The sequence below is a fragment of the Anas platyrhynchos genome, chromosome 24 (assembly GCF_047663525.1).
Source record: "Anas platyrhynchos isolate ZD024472 breed Pekin duck chromosome 24, IASCAAS_PekinDuck_T2T, whole genome shotgun sequence".
NCBI lineage: Eukaryota > Metazoa > Chordata > Aves > Anseriformes > Anatidae > Anas > Anas platyrhynchos.
Window position 1 is genome coordinate 9238330 of NC_092610.1, and position 22101 is coordinate 9260430.

Consider the following 22101-nt stretch of genomic DNA (forward strand, 5'->3'; position numbering starts at 1 on the left):
GTGCCCTCCTCAGAGCAGCAGCGCGTCCCACAGCAGTGCACATTTGCACAGAAGTGCTCTTGGCCGAAGCAAGAAGGCAGGAGGACTCTGCACAGGCTGGAAAGCCCTCTTGCTTATTATACCTCTACGACTAGGGATAAATCACATAAATCCCGTATATATTGATGCATTTAAAGTAAGGTTTTCTTTCAATTCATTGCTCGTTACTGTCAAATAAGTTTGGGTATCTGTGATGTCAGTAAAGAAATGAATGACAATTTCCTTTATTCCTTTTGAACTCCTAGGAATGCTTTAAGATGCCACAGTCTTTGGGAGCATTAGGAGGGAAACCAAATAATGCCTTTTATTTCATAGGATTTTTAGGTAAGGAAAAAAGAAACTTATTCCAAATGTGCAGATGATCAAAAGAGAACATTTTTTGAAGGGGAAATAGTAAGGGGTCTAAGCGTGAACCTCTAGAAGTAAAGAAAGATGAGAATAGAATAAAATAAATGAAGAAGCATATCTAAAAGAGTTTAGAAACAGTATGAGATGATCCTTAACAGGAGCAGAAAGTTAACCGCAAAGCTAGGTGTAAAAATAAGTGATGACATCAACAAGAGCAACATACTGAGAATAGCTGATAGCATTTGACAAGTGTATTGGTCAAATGTCACTTTTATTTTCTTGTATTTCAAAACTGTTTCTGATAGCAGTATCTTTTTCACCTTTTGCATACCTTCTGTTATTAAGTATTGCTCTAATTAATTTAAAATGCATTCCTTCAGATTTCACCCCACTTTGGGCCAGAATTTTGCAACCCTATTTTGTCCTTTTGTAAAACCTAACCTGTTTTAGTTAGGCTTTTTTGTTCCAATTTCTGAATGAATGCCTAATGGGATTACAGATTGCATCTGTGAACATCCTGTACCTTTTAATCTGTCAAATGTTAGTGTTTACAACACTTGAGATTTAAAAAAAAAAAAAAAAAAGTACTGGATCTCACATGGAAAAATAAAAGTATGTGACAAAGATAGAACATAACCAACCAAAAAATTACAGTAATAGGTGACAATAGGAAGTTATACTAAATACCCTGTGGGAAACGCTGTGTCTAAACCTTCCGATTCTCTTAAAGAATCCCTAGCTGGAAAGTCTAGATTATACTGACTGCAATGGCAATCTAATTTCTATTTTACAGTTCTGGACCAAGTGCTTATTAATGTCACTTGCTTATTTTTAACATACGGCTTTTACCCATCCAGGCAATGAGCTGATCTATCTGGACCCTCACACCACTCAAAGCTTTGTAGATTCAGAAGAAAATGGCACAGTTGACGATGAGAGTTTCCACTGCCAGGAAGCCCCACATAGAATGAAGATCATGAATTTGGACCCTTCAGTAGCTTTAGTAAGTGTCAGGAAATCTTGAATGCATGTACTTTATCTCAAAGTAATGTCTCTCTACATTGGTAAGGGCAGCAATGCATCTCCTTGAACAGAACCAAGATCACAAAGCTGTCTTCTGTGATCAACACATAGTAGTTTGTACATAACTACATGGAGAATCTTAGGGCAAGTGGGGAGCTGTCTGTACTGTAGGGAGCTCGCTTTGTTTTCTTTACTGAGCAGCTTTTACTTCTTTCAAGAGGCATTATAATGGTCAGAGCAAGGAACTGAAACAGGTTTATGTGTTTTATTCTATCACTACTTTATGTTTGGTCACCTCTAGACAAGTTACTTAAACTTACTTTCTATCATAAGTTGAAAATGTTTAAGTGGAATTATTGTATTTCACCCCAAATTACAAATACAAATGTATTATTTGTAATTCACCCAAAATGTCATGGGGGACTGTGGTATTTGAAAAAATTGGATCTGATCCCATGCCAGTATCCTGTGATTGGGTGATTGGCAGTTGTCACCAGTGGGATGTGTTTCTAAAGCTTTAAACAATCTGTAAAGATACCGGTATCTGTCATTCATTCACATACCTGTTTTTTAATACTGCTGCTTTTTAGAAAGTTTTTTTGTTTTTTTTTGTTTTAATACTTAACTACGTAACTGTGCAAAATGTGGCATGATGCAACGAGACAGACAAAATCATAATGAAGAGCAAATATTTTCAGTATAGATACCAGAATGGAAATGTTCCTTAGGTGGTCCATCATCTACAAATTTTCAGCTTCTGCTGATACCTGGACTGTAGGAACTGGGTGGCGCTCCATGGAGGAGCACACAGGAGCTGCTGCTATTTTTTGCTTGACTATTTCGTTAGGGGTTTGCAGGGCCTTGTTCTCCCCGTGGGTTCTCTCCCTAGAGCTGCCACATATTTGGAGTCTTATATCTACTGATCGTACAGGGCATTACTGTATCAGAGGTCAAACCGCCTTACCTGCTGGTACCACATACCTACCATCTGCAAAGGTAAAACTCTGTGTGTTTGTTTTTTCCCCTAAGGGCTTCTTTTGCAAAGAAGAATGTGATTTTGATAACCGGTGTAGTCTTGTACAAAAGGTAAGAGTGGGAACTTAGCATCTCGATTTGTTCTTTATAAAGTCTGGTTTTTATTGTCTGTTTTTTGTAAAATTTTCCTTTGCATTTTCCTTTGTATACAAATTGTATGAGCCATGGAGAAGAATGCATTAAAGCATCAGGGTAAGGCAATACTACTGAATTGCTAATTGGAAATTGTTCAGCACTTTACCAGCCACAAACCCTGCCAGTTGGAAAATGGGTGTAAACATCCACACTTGAAGGTGTTACTGGGTGACACTTGCTTTTAACTTCTAATTCTCACTAAATGACTAAGGTTTAACTGCCATATTGTAGTGATGTATCAATGATTTGCTTCCTGATCCTTTTTTATTGTTTGACATAGTAGATTGCGTGTTCTAATTATGACTGTTAGTCCCTGCTATCTTAAAGATCTGATTCTGTAAGCGCTGCAGGCCTCTAGCTCCTGCTGATCTAGGGAGAACAGAAGGTGCTGGCTGCCACAGGAAACAGACTTGAGGATGTTTCTGCATGCAGCTGTTAAGCTAAGCACCAGACGTCTGAATGTAAAGTACCATCAACCTCTAAGGGCATTTATTAAAAAAAAAAAAAATCATCTAAGGAAAACAGTTTGTAAATAACTGAAATACAGGACAGAAGGTAACTTCTCTTTGAAGAGGAATAGCGTTTGGCTTCAGGAACACCTTTTTTCCTGACCAAAACCTGTCCTTCAAAATCTGATGCGTTTTTTTTTTTTTTTTTTCCCCTTTGGAGGAGCTGATAGATCTGTCTTTTGTGCTATTGATCAACAGAAAACTTGAGGAGAGTTCTATGCAAGCAACTTTCTTTTAAAAAGCAGAAAATATTGTACATTCCTAGTGTGCTTGCTACCTGTAAACAAAATTACAGGTTTGCAGATATCAAAGCTGATATCAAAAGATGATAAGACTGATAATTTGTAGTACAGTTCAAGAGATCTGTCTTCCAGATGTGTTTTAACTAGGGATGTATTACAGAGACCATGGTGCTTGGATTTCACAGTATGTCTGTATAAAGACTTTTTTTTCCTGATGGACATGCGTAATTAAAAAACACTTTCAATTAAGCAGACACGTTTTGTGTTTGAAGCGTCTCCCGAGCCAGCTTTTAAAATGAAAGCATTCTGTCCTCAGGAGATTCTAAAGCAGCAGAGTCTACGGATGTTTGAGCTGGTCCAGAAGCACCCGCCACACTGGCCTCCTTTCATACCTCCAACAAAACCAGAAGTGACAACCACAGGAGCAGGTAAGGCACCGATTAAAAGCCTAATTGTGCAATGTTATGTTCCTCGTTAGCAAATAAAAGAATAATCACAGGTAGAATAACTATCCTTTGTGAGTGTCAAGCAATATATAGCAGGCATGTATCCAAACAAGCCATACAATTGCTAGCACAGATTTTTTTTTTTCACTCTTACAAAGTACTTTTCTGGAATGCGTCTTTCAAAGTTTTTTTTTTTAAGTGAACAAAATCAGGCATGTCTTTAGAAGCATTTTTTTCTTTATCTTTTTTTACAGAACTCATTGAATCTACTGACAAGCTATTTGAATTGGAAGAAGAATTTGAAATCCTGAGTGTGTGAAGGAAACTGTGGTGACTCTTCTGAGTGTTGAATATATTGGTAATATTATTGCATTGACTTAAACAGCCATGTTAGCCCCGAAGTGCCTGAAATTATGGATAACAGAGCACAGAAATCTAGTAGCATCCAAAACTCCAAGGGCAGTTTAACACACAAGCTTCCCCGGATGGAAAGGCAGTAAGAGATCTTGTGATAAGATGCTTAAAGGGAATCTCTTTTTAACGTACCTTACCTGGAGACAAACGGGCCTTTGAGATTAAGGCAAAAATACATGTATCACTGGGCACCATGTTTGGAGAAAGGGATAACCCAAATGGATATTTCTTGCTCTCATGTAATAATGCAATAGTTTAGTTCTTCAAGCAAAACAGTCTTCAGTTCAGGAGGATGTTTACTTCTGTTCCCTCCTGTGGGCTGCGTCATAGGAAAAATACATTGTCTTGTTTAAAAGATTGACTGGATCAGGAGAAAATTGTTTCCTTGTTAAATATTTTAACATGTATTTGAGCAACCAGACTTTATTACAAAAATGTTTCTGTAAAAGGAACTATGTCTAATGGACACATTTTGCAATAGCCTTCCTGTTTCTGGGAGACCTCAAGAGGAACAGGAGCCTCAAATAGTTGATACAGATCACAACCACTGTTATAGTTATGGTATATTTCGCCTTGACCTTAAAATTCAAATGATTAAAACTTAGGTTATTTCTTTCCGAGTTAAAACGAGTCAAAGGTGGTTTAACTGTACCTTATTTATTTTAGAATAGATTTACACAAGTTTCTCTGTTACAGCACTTTATCTGTGCATCTAATAAATTTCTTAAGCTTTTCTTAGGTTGTATGCTGCTATGTTTAGTTAATTTGTGTGAACTAAATATAAACCAGGTGATCTTAAAACTTAATATAGAAGCGTACACAGATTACTGAATTGTTGCTTTTTGACTTCTTGCCTTTTGAAATCTGTTTTGGTAGAAGTGCCTTAACCCTACAGGTTTATCAGAACAGCCTGGGCAGTTTTATTTCTAAGGCAGAGAATCTCTCTCTAGCAGCCATAAGAAAAACAGTTCAGAATAAAGAAAGGCAAAGATTTTTAATCCATGCTGAAGTTCCTTTTCACTATCAGACAGTCCCCCTTGTGGTCATGTTGTCATGCTAGTGTCATGAACATGAACTGCAGACTTTCATCTTCACCAATAAATGACAACATAGAGAAATACTGAATATTGTCTCCTCTCACTTGCACCTCTCGATCAGGGCCACTGTTTTTTCAAACAAAAGAGTTAACGAGATCCTATTGCATCTTGTTTAATGTTTATTAACTACAGTTTGGAAACCACAAACGTAGAAAAAAAATATCATTTCCTTATTTTATTAAAACATATATAAAACATATATAAAACATATATAATATATATATATAACACATATTGTGTTGTAAAGCCCACAATTCCCTACCAATGACAACAAAAAAATCATCTAATTGAGCATGCAGTTTTCATTAACCTGTTTTTTTTTTGTTTCTTTTTTTTTTTTACAAATACCCAACAACAAATACACATGTGTTGTGTTGTGTTTTTTTCCATCATTTCTCACTGAAGCAATACCCATCCCGTATCAGATCTGTGTCATTACTCTAATTTTTGTTCCTAATGTACTTGAAAAACTTCTTAACTCTATTGATTGCAACAGTGGACTTTTTTCCCTCCGATCTTAACTCCATTTATCAATTACTTATTCTCTTAAAATCCTGCTTTTAAGAGATGGTTAGGTATTCACCATCTCTCACTCTTATTTATAGATTTTCTATTCTTTTTCAGTAGTTCAGCCCTAGTCAACTCGGAGGTGTCATGTATTTGGCAATTTTATTTATGGTAGCACTCCCCTCCCCTCCCCTCCCCTCCCCTCCCCTCCCCTCCCCTCCCCTCCCCTCCCCTCCCCTCCCCTCCCCTCCCCTCCCCTCCCCTCCCCTCTCCTCCCCTCCCCTCCCCTCCCCTCCCCTCCCCTCCCTTCCCCTCCCCTACACTCTTTTGATTATCTCCCCAATTTTGCCTCCCCTTTCCTCCCCCCCATCCCCTCCCCTCCCCTCCCGTCTCCTCCCCTCCCCTACACCCCCTCCCCTATGCTCCCTGTCCCTATACTCTGCTACACTCCCCTCCCCTATACTACCCTACACACTCCTACACTTCCCTCCCCTATCCTACCCTAAACTCCCGTTCGCTACACTACCCTACATTACCCTATGCCCCCCTCCCCTAAACTCTCCTACACTCCCCTCCCGTATCCTACCCTACACTCCCCTAAACTCCGATCCCCTACACTACCCTATACTCTCCTATGCTCCCCTCCCCTCTAACACGCTACACTACCCTACCCTACCCTACCCTACCCTACCCTACCCTACCCTACCCTACCCTACCCTACCCTACCCTACCCTACCCTACCCTACCCTACCCTACCCTACCCTACCCTACCCTACCCTACCCTACCCTATCCTATCCTATCCTATCCTATCCTATCCTATCCTATCCTATCCTATCCTATCCTATCCTATCCTACCCTCCCCCTGCCCTCCCCTCCCCTCCCCTCCCTTCCTTTTATTCCCTCCCCTTCCCTCCCCTCTTGTCTTCTTCTCTCCTCTCTTCTTTCTTTCGGGTAACTTCAAATCGCTTCAGTCGTTCTCAGAGCTCCTGTCCCTGGCTGATTCACGGGAACCCATCAGCAGCAACCAGAAGCGCTCCAGCTGCTGTGTCACTGGTCGAGCAACAGTCTCCAACTGGGAATCGCTGACTTCGTTGTGTGGCTCAGACAGGTGCCTTGCAGTTCCACCGTGGCCTGGACGTTTCCTCTTGCTGTGTCCCCACCTACAGCGCACTTCTGCTTAGAAGCAGCAGCAGGCTTTGCAAGATGTCCCACTCCTTCCATTTTCAGTGGTTTAGCTTGGCTAGCCGGGTGGTGTCTGTCAATAGAAGACAACAACGAGATTTGGGTTAGAAACAGCTAACTGAGTAGTTCCTTTGCACAAGGGCAAGGAATATCTACCCCTTCCTACTGGAGGCTGCAGTGTCAGAGATAATGACGGGTCCTTCCGAGAGCTTTGAAATATCCCTTGGGGATGCTGAGTCCAGAGGACCAGAGCAAACCTGTCTAAAGTACACCGTGGAATCACTCGGAATGACTTCCTAGCAGAAGCATGTGTCTGATACAGCTTCAGCTGCTTGCAGTGTTCTTCTTCACCTCGTACCTAAATTCAGATGAGAGATCTCAATGAAGATGGAAAGGTTGAGAAATAGAGAAATCACTGATGTGCTTTGAGAACTTCTAAGGACTGAGTACTGCATCAATCCCATGTTGTAACATTAAGGATTGGTTAGAAAAGCAAACGTTAAAAACAAGGAAAGGGGAAGAACAAGTAAGCTTTCTTAAAGTATCTATTCTATTTAAGGTATCTTTAAAGAAGTAAATAAGTACTGAAATATATATGCAGATAGAGAGAGAGAGAGAGAGAGAGAAAGAGAGAGATACAGAAACCTAAGAGTCTGCTGTGCAGGTTAGCTTCTTGCTCTCTTTTCTAAAAGTCACAGTGAATGCAGCATCTGTGTGCGTTACAAGCATTACCCTCAGTCCAGCACAGGTACACACGAGAGGTCAGCCTGCAGGTTGCGGAGGCAAAGCAACTGCTCTGGCTGGATGTGAAGAGCCAAGACAGAAGTTGCTGTCAGGGAAAAGATACACAGAGGGGATGAAAAAGACGGAGTGTGCTTCCGACCTTCACAACTTCTAAGCAAGCGGAGATGAGGTTGTGGAAGAAGCAAATAAGCTGTTGATCTAGAAGCAGCCTGAAGATTGTCCTTAAGCAGGGCCTTGCATTCTTCATTTTTACAGCATTGCTTGCCTTCAAGTGCACGACGATGATTTTATGAACTTTCTACCACTACAGAAATGCACCGGATTCTTTCACAAAACTTACGGGTGGTACTTGGCAATATTGGTCAGCATTCTCTATTTCCTTCTTCATCTCAATTCTCTTTTGGCCTGTGAAGCTTTCCAGATCAGAGGAGAAGATCCACGGTAATACGGAGCTTTGGATACTGCAAAGGAAACGAAGAATCCTACTGACAACTCTTTTCAACCTCGCCTGCAAGCATCACAGAAAAGAACACCGAAAGAACACCGCTTTATCATGGGAAGCATAAATTGGAGCATAGGTGTCCTATAGCTGAAGCGAGGTGAAGCAGGTTCCACACAAGGTGAAGGAGCACACCCATAAGCATTTCCATAAAGCCGTGTTTTCAAACAAAGGGTTAAGATTTAGATTTTCTTACAAGTGAAGAATGAAGAAATAAAAGAAAAAGAAAATTACCAGGACATCCAGTTTTCCTCTAGCTTGCTTTGCTTCTTTCCGAATCTGAGTCTGGAGTGACAGTCAGGGAGCAGCGTTGTGCAGAAATGCCAAAGCCTCCCCAGCTGGTTGTACCTTCATCAGCAAGGGCTTTGATACTGCTGCCTCCTCAGCAACATCAGCCATTTCCGAGGAAAGCTGGTGTCCATCAGGTCAAATAGGAATGGGAAATCCCTCTTGCCACAACTTCACACTCACACCAGAGTTGGCAGGACAGGCCGATGGACAGAGAAGCGTCTGCAAGAGTGTTAGAAAACAGACTTTAGATTTCCGTCAACCCAGGAAGAATTACTTGCTCATCCCTTCAAAGTGAACTCTGAGTAGAAGGAGGGGATCCCAAGCTGCATTCCTGACATCTATGCTGCAAAGTCATCCAATGGGACATGTTACTGTAGCAGCCTGTTACGAACAGAAACAGGACTTTGAGGTTATGCTGTTGGATTAGAATTAAGCTCAAAGAGTTAGTCCTTTGACGTGTTTTTGTTTGCAAGTGTTTTCACTGCTTCCCAGACAATGTCTCCAGCAAGCTAGCTGCTTGCTTCATTTGTTCTGTTCTGTTCTGTTCTGTTCTTTTTGATTCTGTTTTGTTTTGTTTTCTCAGCCAGGATTCTTAGAGAAATGAGATTAAAGTGATCATATTGTATGTCCACCCATCCCTCCCTCCCCTTCGCTTGTCCAGAGCTTTTACCTCGTCCAGCAGCTTGAATGAACTCGGTCCTAGGCGCAGTTGTGTCCAAGCCATTCTGTTCCTAGACGTGTTGTGAGAACAGACAGCTAAGTAGTGGGGAGAGGACGTGCTGCTGTCTGCAGTGTGACCTCAGCGCTTACCAAACAGTAGGGAATACACAGAGAAGGGCCTTAGGAGAACTTCAAGCCCCAGATACGTTTTATGTGGAAACCATATTTCCCAAGATAACACTGGACGCAACTGCATAATCAAAAGGGATTCATTTCTTGGTTCATTCAACTCCTAGGTTTTAGTTTTAAAACATGTCTGTCTTGGCTTAAAGCACTCTTCCAATCTCTATTTCCAGTTCCTAGGATTTCCTGAAATAGGGAATCCCATTTTTTTCTTTGTACACTCTCCCAGCCTCTTTGTTTTCCTCTCCCCAAGAAACTTAGCACTGCTCTCTTCATACTTGACAACTAGATATGGAGCTGTATCAGCCAGAAGGAAGTTTCCTTCACACTTTCTGCTTCTTACGGTATCTGGGCTCTTACCTTTACACTTACTCACCCTTCCTACATTAGCACAAAGAAAGCTGTTTGGGAGATCTGATGTCTTGTTTTCCAGAAACTGCCCTGAATCACCTTTACGAGAGCTGTCCCACGCTGCGAGCACAAGTCTTGCAGTCTGGCCAGATATTTGCCTTCTAAGTCAATAACCAAATCTGTTACAAAGGTAAGAACATGTAATTAATGGAAAGGAAATCCTTTTATCCTTTTATTTTGATCCAAATTCACTTTTTTTTTTTTTTTTTTTTTTTTTTTTCTAGACCAAGAATGAATCGTGGAGAACCACCAAAACTCAGGTGAGAAATGAAATGACAAATGTTAAGGTCAGGAAGCTTGCCCACTGCCATTGCTACCCTGAAAGCAGATGGAGTGCATCTTCATACGCCACAGCCTGAGACACTAGTCGACAGGCCAGCCCGTGTGAGGAAGTCCATTGCTGCCTGAATTTTAACATGACAGGGGGACTCTTAAGCCTCTTGTTTATGCTTTTGTTTATGCCCTTTTGGAGCTATCTGGAGCTGGCTGTTGTCTGGACTGTTCTCACAGACGCCATCCCTGCAGGCCCCTGCTACCAAACCCTTGCCACGTAAATCCGATCGAAGTGTATGCAGCAATTACAAAGCCGCTGTGCTTTGGGCTGTCACGATCCTTCTGCAAGTGCAGGGGAGGTGCAGGGTTGCTTTGCATTTCCAAAAGGAGGAAGAAAGCCTCCAACCCCACTGGACCTCAGCCACTTGCAGGATCCAAGCAACGCTCCCCACCTTCAGTTATCTCCCTCCCATGCACACAGTGGGAGCAAGGTTGAACAAGCACATTTTTGAAAATGTTTATCTTAATGAAGAATAAAAGAAGTCTACAACACCCAATCCCTCTGTGCACCCAAGGCAAAAATCGTGGACTATTCTGCCTCAACACTATTTTCAGACCCAATTTGTCAAGTCATCTAGCAGAGGATTTCTCTCTTGTTCACTCACTAGCTTAGTAGAGCACCAGTTTACATAGGTGCTGGAGCAGATTCCTCAACCATCTGAAGGGACTTGATCCCAGAAAAGTTCAAAACTGCAGATGACTCATGATTTTGTGGTGAAGCATCTATTAAATGAGAGCTGTTCCGCTTAGGGCACAGTGAGACAGTGTGAGAAGAACCCTGTATCTCACTGATTGAGGCTTTATAACTCTACAGAATTGTCAGTCAACAATAAATGGAAAGTGCAGGAGATATGTTCTTTCTTCCTCCTTTCCCTGCCATACATTAGCAGAGAGATTGTGGTGGGATATAGGTTCAGAGCCTCACAGAAGAAGGATTTGAACCCAGGCTCTCCACAGTCTGCACCACTGCCTTCCTGATGGCTTTTGACTATTTTATTTTATTTTATTTATTTTATTTTATTTTATTTTATTTTATTTTATTTTATTTTATTTTATTTTATTTTATTTTATTTTATTTTATTTTATTTTATTTTATTAGTATTATTATTCTTCTTTTTCTGGGTGGTGTCTAAGTCTTGGGGGGAAGAACAAACTGTGGGAGGAGGGAATGCTACTACTGTCTGTGACAGTGGTGATTTCTGGACAGTGTTAGCAACAGAGCTTCTGCAGAGAAGAGAAAATGCCAGGCAGTCTCTGTTGGTATTCCATGTACTGAGTACTGAGTGCAGTTTTGGGCTCCACAGTATAAGAAAAAGACATAAACCTGTTAGAGAGTGTCGAAAGAAGGGCAACAAACAAGAGGGTCTCTTTTAACAGGGGGATTGAGGTTTGTGGCAAGGTTTTGGTAGCAATTTAGGGGCTGCACTGTGCTCGACACAGCAACAGACGCACCATAAGCCAAAGTCAGACAATAAGCCAAGGTGTGTTCACGTGTGGTTTACTGTGGTTTAACGTGTGGTTTACGTATAGAAGAAAGTTTTTGCCTAGTGGTGAGTATACTGCAGATTTGCTGCATTGTTCTAAATTAAATAGCAAGATAAGTGATGGCATCGTAGGCTGGGAAAATATTTCTAGAGTATCAGCGCATTTTGAGCATCATTTTAACTGTTTATGCAAACATGGAGATTATTAAAATCAGTGTTTATTTATGTCTGTATGTAAACAGGTGATCATGTTGTATAGCATGCAGTAAATGGTTTGTGAATGCTGCTTGAAGAATGAAAAGAGTAAGTCAGCTCCACAAGGAATAAATGAATTTTGTTTATTTGTGCAATGCAGAGATTAGAATTAGACCAACAGCATGGAACCAAAGTCTTGCTGTGTGCCTTTTATCTGTAGGACAGTTCATGGAGGCTTCAGCAGCCCTATCTGTTTTCTAGCAGTCTGAAATGTCCTCTGTGGTGCTGCACCCAGTTGAAAGCCTGCACTGATTGTGATGAACTTTCCTAACAGGAGGCACGGGTCCTTCGTCGGACGCTGGCTGGGGATGTATGCTGCGATGCGGGCAGATGATGCTGGCCCAAGCACTGATCTGCAGACACTTAGGGAGAGGTGAGTGCTGGTCCTGAGGGAACTTCGGTATTGTCTGCAGACGCTTCTTCGTAAGTACTCCATTAAAAGCACAAACCCTGAATTTATTAGTGAGACTTTCTTTGATGCCCTGGTAACAGTTCCTAATGAATCAATTCATATTCAGCTGGGTGAAATCATCCCAGCCTGAAGCAGAGAAATAGGCATAGAAGGAGAACAAATGGGGAATCCTGTCGCCATTATTTTATAAACCTTTTAGTGTAACACCCAAGTTGACGCCAAGGGAAAACCTGCCACCGTGGGACAGTGCTCTTACCCTTCTCTTCACTACTCACTTGTCAGCAGCACGAGGTCCAAACCCCCCTGGTGCAAGCTCTTAAGCATGCATGTCACATCCCAGGATGCTGCCAGTGGAGTGTTTGGACTTTCTGTATGGATCTTATGTTGTTATTTAATGGGTGCTTAGAAATCCAACAAGGTCTAAACACAGCCTGTACTTTTAAATAATCTTGGAAGCTCAGAGATACTGGAATGGCTATCAACACGCAGCGTGATCCGTCAGAATATGTTTGCAGTTGATGTTTTTGTTTTGTTTTATTTTCCCTGTTTTTACAATCTAGCCTATGATGATAAAGGGCAGCTTGATGATAAATAACAAGCTTGGAATTCTAGGAGCTCTACACAAAATGTAAATATTCGAGATGAATTGAAATGTCTTTTAACATCTCATTATAAAGCTTTCTGCTGTCTAGACATTTGATCAGTGTAATGAAAACGTCACCATTTTTTATTCTATATCAATTTTTCCTTTCAGATTGGCAATGGGAAAAACACAAAAAACAACCAGAAGAATATCACAGAATCCTACGATGCTTTCTCGACAGGAAGGCTTGCTGTTATTCAATCCACCAGATGGGTAAGAACAAACATAAACTTTCAGGTTTTTTCCACTGAAATTTCTACTGTGTTGAATCACTAATTTGCAGTATGTTAATTCATAATTTTAAAAAGTGGATGTGAAGACAAGGTGTATGCTTATACAAAAATAAAAAGGTATGCAGATGGGCGCAAAGACTAGTAGTACAGAAACATTCCCTGAGACCTAAATAAAGCCATGTACTAGAATGTAGCTCTTGATAAACTCTGTAAGCCTTGGGTACCAGAGTCAGTAATGTTAGAATAGACAGTCTTGTAGCTTATTGCTGTAATTTGTAATAAAGGGCACTAACATTTGTTAACTTGTAATTCTCATTGTAGTTTAGAAGCCTTTTGTTTATTAAAGAAACTGGCACTCCCTAAGTTTTGAAAAGAGCATAGATTGAGAAAATAATTGTTATTGCTAAATACAGATTGCAGTTACTCTAGAATGTTTGACAGTCACAGTATTTACTGTATATTGTTCCCACATTCTTTATGGTCTCATTTTTCTTTGATTTTGTGTACGTGTGTCTTTTTTTCACTGTGAAAACAGCACAGGTGGGTGTTGGAGAGGGGAAGTCAATTGGAGAATGGTTTGGACCAAATACAGTTGCTCAAGTACTAAAGTAAGTGAGATCATACCAGTCTCATTCAGAACGTACTCCCCTGGGGCAGCCAAGAGAAGGCCCAGGCAGAGTTTTGAAGGCTGCATCTCCCCCTGTCCCACAGTCAGGAATGTACTTGCCATCTATTTACAAGTGCAGCATGGAATGTCATGCCACAGCTCGGTGTGCAGGTACTGAGTTGGGAATGGGTGACCTCTAAATTTTAATAAAGGAAGAGCCTGAGGAGAAGAAACTGCAGGAAAGTCTCCTGCTATGCCGTCTGCATGCCCTCACCAGTCACACCACAGATGTATATTCCTTTCTGCACAGTGGCACAGCTCTGGCAGGTCGAGAGTGCCACCGTGTAGGTCGGAGTGGTGGTGTGAAACATCAGAGAGAAGCCATCTCGGCTGGGGAGGGAACTGAGCTGCAATTCCTCCCTTTCTGAGCAGCAGTTCTGCCAGCAAGGCTACTGGATAAAGATGGGCAGCTCCTCATAGTCTGGGAGCCACACTGAAAGGAACTGAGGCTGCTCAGTTCTCCAGGGGTACGTGGAGGTGTCTTACCTCAGGCAGGGGCTAGGCTACAGGTCCTGCGAGCTCAGCAGCAAGTCTTTGACACCCTGGAACAGGCACATGATCTGAAGAGGGAGGGGAGCTGAAGCATGCCCTGGACTCCAGATCTTTCATGGCCAAGTTTTTCATGGTGAAACGCTCACCCCCATTTCTTTCTGGCTTATTTGAAACAGCTAATTCTGCCAGTGCAGCTTAAGAGTGTAGCTCCCTTCCCCAAAGGTTTGGATTTTGCAGAAGTGGACATAAAACTGTGTGCTGCTGTCTCCCACTGAAGTTTTGGTGCCCCAAACCCTTAGCTGATTTAGCTTTTAACGCCCCATTTCTGCTGTGCACGCAGGCTCAGGCAGAAGTAATTCCACTGAATTCAGTGGAATTTCTTAAGCAAAAAGTAATCTGCAAAACTGGCATAGGAATTTTTTTCTTTTCCAGATGAGAAAAGACACAATTGGGCAAGAACCCAGTGCAGAGACTGTCGAGTGCAATAAAAAGTAATAAACTTGATGTAGTTGAACTGTTACTGTCACTGCACTTAGCAGTAAGACAAAACAGTTTGCACATGGTGCAGCGCATATGTTTTTCCTGGTACCACTCAGTACCTATTTTTCTAAAGATATTAAACATTTAATGTTTAAAGTTTTCTTTTTCTTACATGGAGACTTTAAAAAATGCAGAAAGGATGTTTTTTCTTAAGAAAAAAAGAATAAATAAATGGTTCTGAGTGTAAAGCTACCCTTTTGATCCAACTAGTTTATATTAATTAGTACCTTAATGTTTTCTAGGAAGCTTGCTTTATTTGATGAATGGAATTCATTAGCAGTTTATGTATCTATGGGCAATACGGTGGTCATTGAAGACATCAGGAAGTGACACCTCATCAGTTTTCTGGTAACAGTTTCTGATTTGACTCCATTTGCCAGCATGTATCTAAACATGAACAAATACTTGGGGGGGCATGGGTTTGTCTTGCAAGGGTAAGAAGAGGGAAGAAGGACATACAAACTCAGTTGTGTTTTTTTGATCCCTGATGCCAACTTCGTGCTCACATCACTGGATGTGAAGAGCTCCTTGAAGAATTTCTACTGTCATCATTGCTGCCATTTCATTTCTCTGGCGTTTTATAGGCAAAGCTTGACACTATTAATAACATTAATAGGACATGTCACTGCAGTCTTAAATTGTCATCCCCCAATCATTGATCTAACGTCTCACTTGGACGTGCCAGCACATACTGTCTGCTAGAATTACTTCTACTAAATAGCTGTAATTGCCATGCCCGGCTCGTTTTGTCTTGGGTGCCCTATAAAGATCCCTGGCAAACTAGCTTAATTCACTACTGAGAGGAAGATCTGCTTTGTGTTCCTCTGTGCGTTGACTGATTTCTAGTTTTATTCCCGCAGAAAAAATGTGCTGGTCCCCTCCTCAGAGCAGCAGCGCGTCCCACAGCAGTGCACATTTGCACAGAAGTGCTCTTGGCCGAAGCAAGAAGGCAGGAGGACTCTGCACAGGCTGGAAAGCCCTCTTGCTTATTATACCTCTACGACTAGGGATAAATCACATAAATCCCGTATATATTGATGCATTTAAAGTAAGGTTTTCTTTCAATTCATTGCTCGTTACTGTCAAATAAGTTTGGGTATCTGTGATGTCAGTAAAGAAATGAATGACAATTTCCTTTATTCCTTTTGAACTCCTAGGAATGCTTTAAGATGCCACAGTCTTTGGGAGCATTAGGAGGGAAACCAAATAATGCCTTTTATTTCATAGGATTTTTAGGTAAGGAAAAAAGAAACTTATTCCAAATGTGCAGATGATCAAAAGAGAACATTTTTTGAAGGGGAAATAGTAAGGGGTCTAAGCGTGAACCTCTAGAAGTAAAGAAAGATGAGAATAGAATAAAATAAATGAAGAAGCATGTCTAAAAGAGTTTAGAAACAGTATGAGATGATCCTTAACAGGAGCAGAAAGTTAACAGCAAAGCTAGGTGTAAAAATAAGTGATGACATCAACAAGAGCAACATACTGAGAATAGCTGATAGCATTTGACAAGTGTATTGGTCAAATGTCACTTTTATTTTCTTGTATTTCAAAACTGTTTCTGATAGCAGTATCTTTTTCACCTTTTGCATACCTTCTGTTATTAAGTATTGCTCTAATTAATTTAAAATGCATTCCTTCAGATTTCACCCCACTTTGGGCCAAAATTTTGCAACCCTATTTTGTCCTTTTGTAAAACCTAACCTGTTTTAGTTAGGCTTTTTTGTTCCAATTTCTGAATGAATGCCTAATGGGATTACAGATTGCATCTGTGAACATCCTGTACCTTTTAATCTGTCAAATGTTAGTGTTTACAACACTTGAGATTTAAAAAAAAAAAAAAAAAAAAAGTACTGGATCTCACATGGAAAAATAAAAGTATGCGACAAAGATAGAACATAACCAACCAAAAAATTACAGTAATAGGTGACAATAGGAAGTTATACTAAATACCCTGTGGGAAACGCTGTGTCTAAACCTTCCGATTCTCTTAAAGAATCCCTAGCTGGAAAGTCTAGATTATACTGACTGCGATGGCAATCTAATTTCTATTTTACAGTTCTGGACCAAGTGCTTATTAATGTCACTTGCTTATTTTTAACATACGGCTTTTACCCATCCAGGCAATGAGCTGATCTATCTGGACCCTCACACCACTCAAAGCTTTGTAGATTCAGAAGAAAATGGCACGGTTGACGATGAGAGTTTCCACTGCCAGGAAGCCCCACATAGAATGAAGATCATGAATTTGGACCCTTCAGTAGCTTTAGTAAGTGTCAGGAAATCTTGAATGCATGTACTTTATCTCAAAGTAATGTCTCTCTACATTGGTAAGGGCAGCAATGCATCTCCTTGAACAGAACCAAGATCACAAAGCTGTCTTCTGTGATCAACACATAGTAGTTTGTACATAACTACATGGAGACTCTTAGGGCAAGTGGGGAGCTGTCTGTACTGTAGGGAGCTCGCTTTGTTTTCTTTACTGAGCAGCTTTTACTTCTTTCAAGAGGCATTATAATGGTCAGAGCAAGGAACTGAAACAGGTTTACGTGTTTTATTCTATCACTACTTTATGTTTGGTCACCTCTAGACAAGTTACTTAAACTTACTTTCTATCATAAGTTGAAAATGTTTAAGTGGAATTATTGTATTTCACCCCAAATTACAAATACAAATGTATTATTTGTAATTCACCCAAAATGTCATGGGGGTACTGTGGTATTTGAAAAAATTGGATCTGATCCCATGCCAGTATCCTGTGATTGGGTGATTGGCAGTTGTCACCAGTGGGATGTGTTTCTAAAGCTTTAAACAATCTGTAAAGATACCGGTATCTGTCATTCATTCACATACCTGTTTTTTAATACTGCTGCTTTTTAGAAAGTTTTTTTGTTTTGTTTTGTTTTAATACTTAACTACGTAACTGTGCAAAATGTGGCATGATGCAACGAGACAGACAAAATCATAATGAAGAGCAAATATTTTCAGTATAGATACCAGAATGGAAATGTTCCTTAGGTGGTCCATCATCTACAAGTTTTCAGCTTCTGCTGATACCTGGACTGTAGGAACTGGGTGGCGCTCCATGGAGGAGCACACAGGAGCTGCTGCTATTTTTTGCTTGACTATTTCGTTAGGGGTTTGCAGGGCCTTGTTCTCCCCGTGGGTTCTCTCCCTAGAGCTGCCACATATTTGGAGTCTTATATCTACTGATCGTACAGGGCATTACTGTATCAGAGGTCAAACCGCCTTACCTGCTGGTACCACATACCTACCATCTGCAAAGGTAAAACTCTGTGTGTTTGTTTTTTCCCCTAAGGGCTTCTTTTGCAAAGAAGAATGTGATTTTGATAACCGGTGTAGTCTTGTACAAAAGGTAAGAGTGGCAACTTAGCATCTCGATTTGTTCTTTATAAAGTCTGGTTTTTATTGTCTGTTTTTTGTAAAATTTTCCTTTGCATTTTCCTTTGTATACAAATTGTATGAGCCATGGAGAAGAATGCATTAAAGCATCAGGGTAAGGCAATACTACTGAATTGCTAATTGGAAATTGTTCAGCACTTTACCAGCCACAAACCCTGCCAGTTGGAAAATGGGTGTAAACATCCACACTTGAAGGTGTTACTGGGTGACACTTGCTTTTAACTTCTAATTCTCACTAAATGACTAAGGTTTAACTGCCATATTGTAGTGATGTATCAATGATTTGCTTCCTGATCCTTTTTTATTGTTTGACATAGTAGATTGCGTGTTCTAATTATGACTGTTAGTCCCTGCTATCTTAAAGATCTGATTCTGTAAGTGCTGCAGGCCTCTAGCTCCTGCTGATCTAGGGAGAACAGAAGGTGCTGGCTGCCACAGGAAACAGACTTGAGGATGTTTCTGCATGCAGCTGTTAAGCTAAGCACCAGACGTCTGAATGTAAAGTACCATCAACCTCTAAGGGCATTTATTTAAAAAAAAAAAAATCATCTAAGGAAAACAGTTTGTAAATAACTGAAATACAGGACAGAAGGTAACTTCTCTTTGAAGAGGAATAGCGTTTGGCTTCAGGAACACCTTTTTTCCTGACCAAAACCTGTCCTTCAAAATCTGATGCGTTTTTTTTTTTTTTTTTTCCCCTTTGGAGGAGCTGATAGATCTGTCTTTTGTGCTATTGATCAACAGAAAACTTGAGGAGAGTTCTATGCAAGCAACTTCCTTTTAAAAAGCAGAAAATATTGTACATTCCTAGTGTGCTTGCTACCTGTAAACAAAATTACAGGTTTGCAGATATCAAAGCTGATATCAAAAGATGATAAGACTGATAATTTGTAGTACAGTTCAAGAGATCTGTCTTCCAGATGTGTTTTAACTAGGGATGTATTACAGAGACCATGGTGCTTGGATTTCACAGTATGTCTGTATAAAGACTTTTTTTTCCTGATGGACATGCGTAATTAAAAAACACTTTCAATTAAGCAGACACGTTTTGTGTTTGAAGCGTCCCCCGAGCCAGCTTTTAAAATGAAAGCATTCTGTCCTCAGGAGATTCTAAAGCAGCAGAGTCTACGGATGTTTGAGCTGGTCCAGAAGCACCCGCCACACTGGCCTCCTTTCATACCTCCAACAAAACCAGAAGTGACAACCACAGGAGCAGGTAAGGCACCGATTAAAAGCCTAATTGTGCAATGTTATGTTCCTCGTTAGCAAATAAAAGAATAATCACAGGTAGAATAACTATCCTTTGTGAGTGTCAAGCAATATATAGCAGGCATGTATCCAAACAAGCCATACAATTGCTAGCACAGATTTTTTTTTTTCACTCTTACAAAGTACTTTTCTGGAATGCGTCTTTCAAAGTTTTTTTTTTTAAGTGAACAAAATCAGGCATGTCTTTAGAAGCATTTTTTTCTTTATCTTTTTTTACAGAACTCATTGAATCTACTGACAAGCTATTTGAATTGGAAGAAGAATTTGAAATCCTGAGTGTGTGAAGGAAACTGTGGTGACTCTTCTGAGTGTTGAATATATTGGTAATATTATTGCATTGACTTAAACAGCCATGTTAGCCCCGAAGTGCCTGAAATTATGGATAACAGAGCACAGAAATCTAGTAGCATCCAAAACTCCAAGGGCAGTTTAACACACAAGCTTCCCCGGATGGAAAGGCAGTAAGAGATCTTGTGATAAGATGCTTAAAGGGAATCTCTTTTTAACGTACCTTACCTGGAGACAAACGGGCCTTTGAGATTAAGGCAAAAATACATGTATCACTGGGCACCATGTTTGGAGAAAGGGATAACCCAAATGGATATTTCTTGCTCTCATATAATAATGCAATAGTTTAGTTCTTCAAGCAAAACAGTCTTCAGTTCAGGAGGATGTTTACTTCTGTTCCCTCCTGTGGGCTGCGTCATAGGAAAAATACATTGTCTTGTTTAAAAGATTGACTGGATCAGGAGAAAATTGTTTCCTTGTTAAATATTTTAACATGTATTTGAGCAACCAGACTTTATTACAAAAATGTTTCTGTAAAAGGAACTATGTCTAATGGACACATTTTGCAATAGCCTTCCTGTTTCTGGGAGACCTCAAGAGGAACAGGAGCCTCAAATAGTTGATACAGATCACAACCACTGTTATAGTTATGGTATATTTCACCTTGACCTTAAAATTCAAATGATTAAAACTTAGGTTATTTCTTTCCGAGTTAAAACGAGTCAAAGGTGGTTTAACTGTACCTTATTTATTTTAGAATAGATTTACACAAGTTTCTCTGTTACAGCACTTTATCTGTGCATCTAATAAATTTCTTAAGCTTTTCTTAGGTTGTATGCTGCTATGTTTGGTTAATTTGTGTGAACTAATTATAAACCAGGTGATCTTAAAACTTAATATAGAAGCGTACACAGATTACTGAATTGTTGCTTTTTGACTTCTTGCCTTTTGAAATCTGTTTTGGTAGAAGTGCCTTAACCCTACAGGTTTATCAGAACAGCCTGGGCAGTTTTATTTCTAAGGCAGAGAATCTCTCTCTAGCAGCCATAAGAAAAACAGTTCAGAATAAAGAAAGGCAAAGATTTTTAATCCATGCTGAAGTTCCTTTTCACTATCAGACAGTCCCCCTTGTGGTCATGTTGTCATGCTAGTGTCATGAACATGAACTGCAGACTTTCATCTTCACCAATAAATGACAACATAGAGAAATACTGAATATTGTCTCCTCTCACTTGCACCTCTCGATCAGGGCCACTGTTTTTTCAAACAAAAGAGTTAACGAGATCCTATTGCATCTTGTTTAATGTTTATTAACTACAGTTTGGAAACCACAAACGTAGAAAAAAAATATCATTTCCTTATTTTATTAAAACATATATAAAACATATATAATATATATATATAACACATATTGTGTTGTAAAGCCCACAATTCCATACCAATGACAACAAAAAAATCATCTAATTGAGCATGCAGTTTTCATTAACCTGTTTTTTGTTTCTTTTTTTTTTTACAAATACCCAACAACACATACACGTGTTGTGTTGTGTTTTTTTCCATCATTTCTCACTGAAGCAATATCCATCCCGTATCAGATCTGTGTCATTACTCTAATTTTTGTTCCTAATGTACTTGAAAAACTTCTTAACTCTATTGATTGCAACAGTGGACTTTTTTCCCTCCGATCTTAACTCCATTTATCAATTACTTATTCTCTTAAAATTCTGCTTTTAAGAGATGGTTAGGTATTCACCATCTCTCACTCTTATTTATAGATTTTCTTTTCTTTTTCAGTAGTTCAGCCCTAGTCAACACGGAGGTGTCATGTATTTGGCAATTTTATTTATGGTAGCACTCCCCTCCCCTCCCCTCCCCTCCCCTCCCCTCCCCTCCCCTCCCCTCCCCTCCCCTCCCCTCCCCTCTCCTCTCCTCGCCTCCCCTACCCTCTTTTGATCCTCTCCCCAATTTTGCCTCCCCTCCACTCCCCCCCATCCCCTCCCCTCCCCTCCCGTCTCCTCCCCTCCCCTACACCCCCTCCCCTATTCTCCCTGTCCCTATACTCTGCTACACTCCCCTCCCCTATACTACCCTACACACTCCTACACTCCCCTCCCCTATCCTACCCTAAACTCCCGTTCGCTACACTACCCTACATTACCCTATGCCCCCCTCCCCTACACTCTCCTACACTCCCCTCCCGTATCCTACTCTACACTCCCCTAAACTCCGATCCCCTACACTACCCTATACTCTCCTATGCTCCCCTCCCCTCTAAAACGCTACCCTACCCTACCCTACC